Source organism: Cyprinus carpio, chromosome B16 (assembly GCF_018340385.1).
Source record: "Cyprinus carpio isolate SPL01 chromosome B16, ASM1834038v1, whole genome shotgun sequence".
NCBI lineage: Eukaryota > Metazoa > Chordata > Actinopteri > Cypriniformes > Cyprinidae > Cyprinus > Cyprinus carpio.
In genome coordinates, this window is record NC_056612.1 from 13,610,815 (window position 1) to 13,619,066 (window position 8,252).

An 8,252-nucleotide genomic window follows, 5' to 3' on the forward strand; every position below is an offset into this window, starting at 1 on the left:
CACTTGGACTATGAATGTAAAATTACAACACATTTGTTCCAGTGTTAATTTTTTCTCTATATTGATCTTGTGTGTGTGTGTGTGTGTATCTGTATCAGAATTCTTTTCAATTTTACTTAACTTGACCCAATAAAAAATTAAACAACTGACATTCATAAGAAAATTTTCTTCAATACTTAAAACCACAAATAAAAACATAAATAGAGAACACTTCATCAAATTATTTAAACAGATCTTGTAACAAAAAAAAAAAAAAAAAAACACTGGCCTTAGTCTTTTACAATGCATAAAAACATGCAACACTGTTTTTCTTTGTAAACAAAAAGTACATTCTTGATTAAATTCACAATTTATTACTGAAACAAATGCGTTAACAACTATAGTTCCATGCAAAACTCGCCAGTGTAAGTCCACTGTTTTTTTTTTGTTTGTCCACTGTTCCTCTGTTTAGACATTCATTGATGACTGCAAGCAGATCTCCACCAATCTTAGGCCAAAGGACTTGTAAAAGTAGGTAGGCCATCTATTCCCGGTGTTCTACTGCATTCCATACCTTGAAGAGCTTTCTGTAGTTCTTCTAAGGTCATCACTCTACAGGATTCGGCATTAGCATCTTCTGACACCTAAGGAAGACCTTCAATAAACACATTATTATTGTTTGACCAGTTCTACCATCTCTTGCCAGTCTCTGCATGATTTGACAAGAGTGAACCATCCTTAGAATGTAAAGATTAAAGATTTATATTCGTCACATACACGATTATATAGAGAATAAATAACCAGCAGTGAAATGTGAGTAAAGCATGTTTACATCTTTTATGACCATATTTCTCTCCAAATTAAAAGAAGAAGGTATATCCATCCACTCTATGTTCTGGAAACGAGATCTGATCAGAGCCCCTTGTGGTTTCAAGTCTAACAGTACAGCCAATTCTTCCTTTCTTTTTTTTTTTTATTTAAAATTTTTATCTAAAATTCCAATAAGTTCTTGATTTTGTATAATTTCAAAAGATCCTTGAAGTTTCTTTATGGCTTCTTCTAAATTTACCATTAAAGGGGTCATATGATGCTGCTAAAAATAACATTATTTTGTGTATTTGGTGTAATGAAATGTGTTTATGCTGTTTAAGGTTAAAAAAAAGCACATTATTTTCCACATACTGTACATTATTGTTTCTCCTCAATGCCCCGACTTCTGAAAAGTGTCGATTTTTACAAAGCTCATCAATCTGAAAAGCGAGGTGTGCTGTGATTGGCCAGCTATCAAGCGCGTTGTGATTGGCCGAATACCTCAAGCGTGTGACGGAAATGTTATGCCTCTTAACATATTGTGATGCCCTGTCCGGCCGGAGGAACGAGACGTTAACATAAAACCCATTATAAACGTGATATAAACATGATTTCTAGTCGTGTCTTCATTTGGAAGGCAAAAACAAAGTAGTTTCGCTTTCTCAGCGAAACAGTGTCAGAGTGAGCCACGGCCGGCTTGAGTGAGCAGAGGCTGGAGGCCTAGAGTGAGCCGTGGTCTAGAGTGAACCGCGGTTGGCTTGAGTGAGCATAGGTGGGCAGTTTGAGGTGGCGTCTATGAAGGAGCGTACCTTGTGCTTGCAGCAACCACATGTGACGGCCCCGGGCTGGATTTCGCTTCATCCACGGTGAAAGGCCATTCTGCGATCCACAGTGCAAAGTTATACGACATGGCGGCGGCGGCAACAACATTACTACAATGAGAATAAAAGGTATGCCTTTGCGTGAACATCTGGGCGGCGTTATGCAAATCTTCCCACATACTGATGTAGATATGTGGAGGTGTGTTAGAACGAGCCGTTTCAGGGGGGTGTGGACGAGTCTCAACTTTTATAAAGAATATCTCTTTGGATTTGGGACTTTAGTCTTTGCAACTTTACAGATCTTCTTTATTCACCAAGAGCTTGTAACACTCCAAAGAGAAAGAAAAATTTGAAATCACATCATATGACCCCTTTAAACAGTTTAAGTCTTTAGTGATGTTGTAAGCATACTGTTGACTCAGTTGTCTAATTTGTATTTTACCAAAGCTCCACCACTGCTGCAAGGATTGGAAGTCAGACTTCTTTGTTCTAAAATCATTCCAGAAAAATTTAAAAATATCTCTAAATTCTAAATCAGTTAAAAGACTGTTGTTAAAATGCCAATCAAATTAGTTATTAAAATGCTAAAATTAAAAAAGTTATCAAAATGCAATCTCTGAAATAATCAAGTTGATGACTGGAACTATAAAATCTGTCTAATCTTGATAAAGATAACATATTATTATATGAATTAATTATTATCTGTGTCTTGTGAAAATTTCTCCAAATGTCTACTAATCATGCTTTTTTTTATTAACTGAATTAATCTTTTTCGAGGAGCCTTAGGAGGTTTAACATGATTATAAAAGTGTCATTTTATTTTAATTCAATTACATATTTGAATTCATCATGCTTGAAATTAAACGTTAAGTCCAATTCCTCTTTGTTATCCTTTAACACCAAGTACACATGTCTGAACAACACTACATGTTTCAATAACAGTGATTTGCAGCCAATTTGAATAATCTTGATTGGGGAAACCAGTTTGCCATATAACTCTAACATTTGCGCCAGCACTTTGTTTAGAGAGAGAGAAAGAGAGAGAGAGAGAGAGAGAGAGAGAGAGAGAGAGAGAGAGAGAGAGAGATTTGAAAAATTTGAATTTTAACAAAACTTTTATTACAAATACATCTCACAGTACAATTAAATTACAATGTGCATAAATATTAAGAGCAACATCAACTCACTATAAATGTGTAAAAAACAAATCACCCTCAGATACAGAACACAAAGCCTCGTTGCAACACCAAATACCTTCAAAGGTTATGAGATCATCCATTTGCTTGTAATAAGCAAAATCAATCATTATTCTTGCTTTCACCATGTTTGAAAACATTGCTACTACATTCTGTCCCAAAGTTTGCTCAACTTTCTTTTTTCTACTTATATAAATAGCCAATTTTGCTTGGCCTAACACACAATTTAACAACTGACATACAAATCTGTTTTTCAACACATATTTAAAACCTAAAATAAAAATCACAGTAGAAAAAAAATTCATTACAGCTCTGAAAAATGGCTCCTAAAAGCAAAAATAAAGGCTCTAATCTTGCACATTTTACAAAAGCATGAAAGATGGTTTCTCTCTCAGTGCAAAAAGGACATTGAGCATCAACCTCAGGATTTAAAACCGAAATAAAAGCATTCACGGCGACAGCGCCAAGAAGAATTCTCCACTGTAAGTCACCTGTCTTTTTCGTCAACGGTGGTTTATAAAGTGCTCTCCACTCAGGTTTTCTATCTATATTCAATTTAAAAAAATCACGCCATGGAGTATCAATTTTCTTACTTAACACCTTTTTGTTAAAAATAACAACACAATACTTATACAAACTTCTCCCAGAACAAGAAAAGAAATCTACACACAGGGATTGAACAGTTTTTAAAAACACTCCAGAAACCTCTTCTAGATTCGGTAAAAGAGACAGACAAGGAAAAGAGTCTTCAGGATCTGGTTCACAGCGACCATCACCATACTCAGCCAACAAAAGTCTTTCTGTTGCATTGAGGAGCATCTGCCACTTCACCAATAGTTGTGCAACTAGACGGGTTGATCGAATTCCCAGATGTTGAGTCGTTGCTTCATTATTCATGAAATCAATTCCTGATACTTCCAGTAACTGTCCCAAAGTGATGACTTTACTGTCAGTGAGTGTCTTGTTAAGTCCTGGGTACAGTCCACTGGCAGACAAATCCAGGCGTGCTCCACGGATTAAAGGCTCTTCTAACAGCCAATGAAGTGACTCTGAATCCTCTGTTTTTTTAAAAACAAAAAGACTCCACACTTTAAAGAGGTTCCTATAAAAAACTGGTAATCCTGAAGTGTTCAATTTCAGTGGGTCGAGTAAAAAAAGAGTTTTATCTAGTCCCATATTCTCAAGTTTACGTAAAATCACATATGCAACAGCACACCATCTACATTCAGCTGAACTGTAAAAAAGGCCCCCTTGTGGCCGCTAAGCATCAGACACTTTACTGTGACTCTCTCTCTCCTACTGGAAGACGCCTCGCTTCACCTGGACTCTTAGCCAATCACAAGTTGACTCAGGATCGCTGCACGCTGGTAGCATTCTGTCTGAGATTTTTTTTGCCAGTAGTGTACGCTAACTGCACGGGCTTACAACCCGCCTTGATACAACTGCTTTATTCTGTGTGCGTCTTTACAAGTAAGAATTGGTATTTTGTTTTTCTTTTACTGTCATTGCTAAGGCTATATTGGTAGTGTTTTGTATGTTTAGTGTTGCTAAATGTAAGCTCAGGCTTTTCTGCCCAGTTAGGCCTCGTATCGTGATGCTTCTTTCTATCGATGTATAGGTTGCCACTCTGGCATTATTCGTTGGTTACACATTGTAGAATACCATTTAAGCACCCTCTTCACATAGTTTGTAAGCTATCGCGGTGATATTCGCCTTCAATCCAGTTAATCGGTTATAGGGCACGCACCTCCCGCATGTACACTGGTTGTCACGTGACACCTCTCGGAGCGGCCTGGTGTAGTTATTTATGCGACCAGCAGAGGGAGCCATTGTATTGCGAATGGTTTATCCTTTCTCATTGTTATAGTTGTAGCTGCTTAGACACAGCACAGCCGTTTTCATTCTTTTAATGCCAGTTTCGGCCATGTTAAAATATCATTGTATTTTATTTCTGCTGTATTGTTAGAATAGGATACAGTTAATACAAATAGAGATTTGTTGCATGATAATCATTCATTTGCATTCAAATAATTGTTTGTTTTATTCCTTTATTTGTTTCAGAACCACACCCATCACTGTACATATTCAATCATGCAGTTGTAAATTCAATAAATACTGCCAATGAAGAAATCTTGCGTGATTCTGACCGATCACCCGCTGTGAGCTCTAAACTAGCGATCCACAAACTATCTAAATCAAAGAAGCCAGTCCTCTTCTGCACAAAGTGGTCCTTCGAGCCGGATCCAGAGCCTGCAGCGGAGCAAGATGTCTACCTCCTCGGACATAGAGTCTAGTGCACGATCCAGGAGGCAGTGGTCCCTCCCTAACTACTTGCAAGATTATGACTTGTCTGATCTCCCGACCAGATCTCAAACCAAGAAGCCTTCTGAGTCACAGTCCAGAGAGCAGCTAGACGAAGAGGACCACAGCAGACCCGATTCACGCTCTGCTCCCCCAGAAGGTCAGCTGCACCACAGCCCAGCGCGATGGTCAGTCACTGATAGATGGGAATCTTCTGCAGAAGAGTGGAGAAGGGAGTGCCGCATACTAGAGCGTGAAAGGGAAGATCTCCTAGCATCAATGGAGGAATTAAAAATACAGAACGAGCAGCTCAGAGCCAGAGTGGAGCCCAGCAATTCCCGTTCAGAGCCACGTACTGTAGCTGCCAGAGATAGACTTTACAGAGAAGGGCTGGATTATGGAGGTGCTTCAACCCAGTACAGATCAGTCTACTTCCGGGAAAGGGAGACACCACCACAATGGTCTTCTGACAGGCGTCATGACTACAGTAGAGAGACAAAGGACTACAGAGAATTAACCAGGTATGACTCTCCCTCACCTAAGCGCTCTCCCGAGCCAGTACGCACCAAGCACCAGGCCTCGCGACGAAGCTATGAGTCCAGAGAAGGGCGCTACAGTTCTCAATATAATTATGAGCAGTGCAGCCACCGCCGCTCACCTGAGCACTACGCCAGCTACAGAGACCCTAGTTATTCCTTCAGAGAATACAGAGAACCATCATGCAGAGGTGACTACTCTCCTGCACGCCGCTGCAGCTACTCTCCAGACCAGCGTGAGAGACGTAGTCCCCCTTCACCTTGGCACGAGCCCAGATGCCGACGCTCAGTGACTCCCCCTGGTGGACAGGAAAGAACATACAGAGGGCCCACTCCTACAATCCCGAACTTCAACCGTCCTAACCCAAGAGACTTTGCAAGACTCCGTATTGCCCTAGACAATCTCCTTCCTAGAGATGCCACTGAACGTTTCAAGTTCCAGATATTAGTGGATCATCTGAAGCTGGAGGAAGCATTGCTGGTGGCAGATTCTTACAGCAATTCTGACTTTCCCTTCACTGACACTATGGCAGCTTTAAACCAGCAGTACGGGCAGCCACACCAACTCGCCCTTCAGCGTATTGCCGAACTGATGGACGGCCCCAACATTCAGAGTGGAGACATCAAGTCATTCAGGTTGTTCGCCCTGAACGTCAGATCCCTGGTGAGCATGTTGGAGCAGCTCGGTTTAAAGGGGCAAGTTGAGCTGGACTGTGGTTCTCATGTCACCCGTCTACTGGGCAAGCTACCTCACGATCTGAGGTCCAGTTTCAGGCGCTACATCCACCCACTCGGCATTCCTATCCCCACTCTTCTGGACCTAGCAGATTGGTTGGAATACGAGCTCCAGATCCAGGAGGATATAGCACAATATCGCTTGAGAAAGGACACTGGATCTAAGCCCAAAGACTCCAAGAGTACTGTCAAGTCGTCACCTAAGGCTTCAGTCCTCATGCTGGGGGCTGAACCCAAACCGGTTAGGGAGCCAGCCAGATCCACTCCTCCAACCAGTCTAGATGCAAAGAAGTTCTGCCCATTCTGTGAGAACTACAAGCACACTCTGAATAATTGCGCAAATTTCAAACTGCTCAGCGCCACCCAGAAACGTAACTGGATTCAGGACAACAACCGATGTTGGCGATGCGGCAGAGAACACAGATCAGCTGAATGTGATTTGAAGATGTGCTGTAAAACATGCAACAGCAGACACCTGCTTGCTCTGCACGATGTCAGCGAGAGAAGTTTAGCCAAGACTGACAAAGCTGAGAGAAGGCCTGACCAGGTGAAGTCCAGTGAGAGCAATCCTTTGTCCGTACCAAGTGCAGACCAAGTGCTATACATTGGCAAGCCACCGCAGGGCCATCGTGTGCTTCTCAAGGTCAGTAAAGTTATCCTCCGCCATGGTGACCAAACTCTAGAGACATATGCTGTGCTAGACGACGGCTCCGAACGCACCCTGCTCCTCCAACCGGCTGTCCAACAACTGGGACTTGAAGGCCAGCCCGAGGATTTGCCCCTGCGTACAGTTAGACAGGAGCTGCAAACGCTTCACGGGGCGGCTGTCTCATTTAGCATCTCTCCAGCCTGTTCTCCAGCCATGGTATACAATATCCAAGGAGCCTTTACCGCACCTAAGCTCGGGCTAGGCCAACACACGTATCCCATCAAAGCACTGCAGAGCAAATACAGACATTTGAAGAAGCTTTCTATCCCTTCATTCAAGGACATTGTCCCGCTACTGCTCATTGGCTCAGACCACCCTCACTTGGTGACTCCAGTTGAGCCAGTCATCTTTGGTCCCCCTGGTGCACCGGTTGCTGTCCGCACCCGTCTCGGATGGACGCTGGAAGGTCCGACCAACAATCTAAAGCAGTACCTTATCGAACAACGCTGTCTTTTCACCACCTTCGGGGCTCCTCCAGCTGACATCTACCAGCATGTCGAAAGGCTTTGGCAGCTGGACGTCCTCCCATGGCGCAGCGAAAAGGCCAGTACGAGGTCACGACAGGACAAGGAGGCCCTTGAATGCTTGGATAAACAGACGGTGCGAGTACATGTTAATGGTGTCCACCGCTATGCCACTCCTCTTCTCCGCGTGAAGAACTTTCCCCAGCTCTGCGCACCAAAGGAGGCAGTACTTCCTCAGCTCCGGAATACGGAAAGGCGGCTGGCGAAGAACCCTGAGATGGCCCAAGTCTACAACGCAGAGATCCAGAGACTTGAACAGGCTGGTTATGTGGCGAAACTATCCCCTGGCACAGAGAACACCTCAAGTAGCTGGTACATCCCTCACCATCTTGTCGAACACAATGGCAAGCACAGAGTGGTTTTTAATTGCTCTTTCCAGTACAGCTCCGCTGACTTGAACAAACTCCTGCTCCCTGGTCCAACCCTTGGTCCACCACTCCTTTCAGTTCTCCTGCGATTCAGAGAACATTGTGTGGCCTTCAGCAGTGACATACGGGGGATGTTTCATCAGGTCAGGCTCCTTCCAGAGGATGAGCCTCTCCTTCGCTTCCTCTGGAGGGAGCTCAAGCGTGATGAACAACCTACAGTCTACCAGTGGAAGGTGCTTCCCTTCGGCACTACCTGTAGCCCCTGCTGTGCTA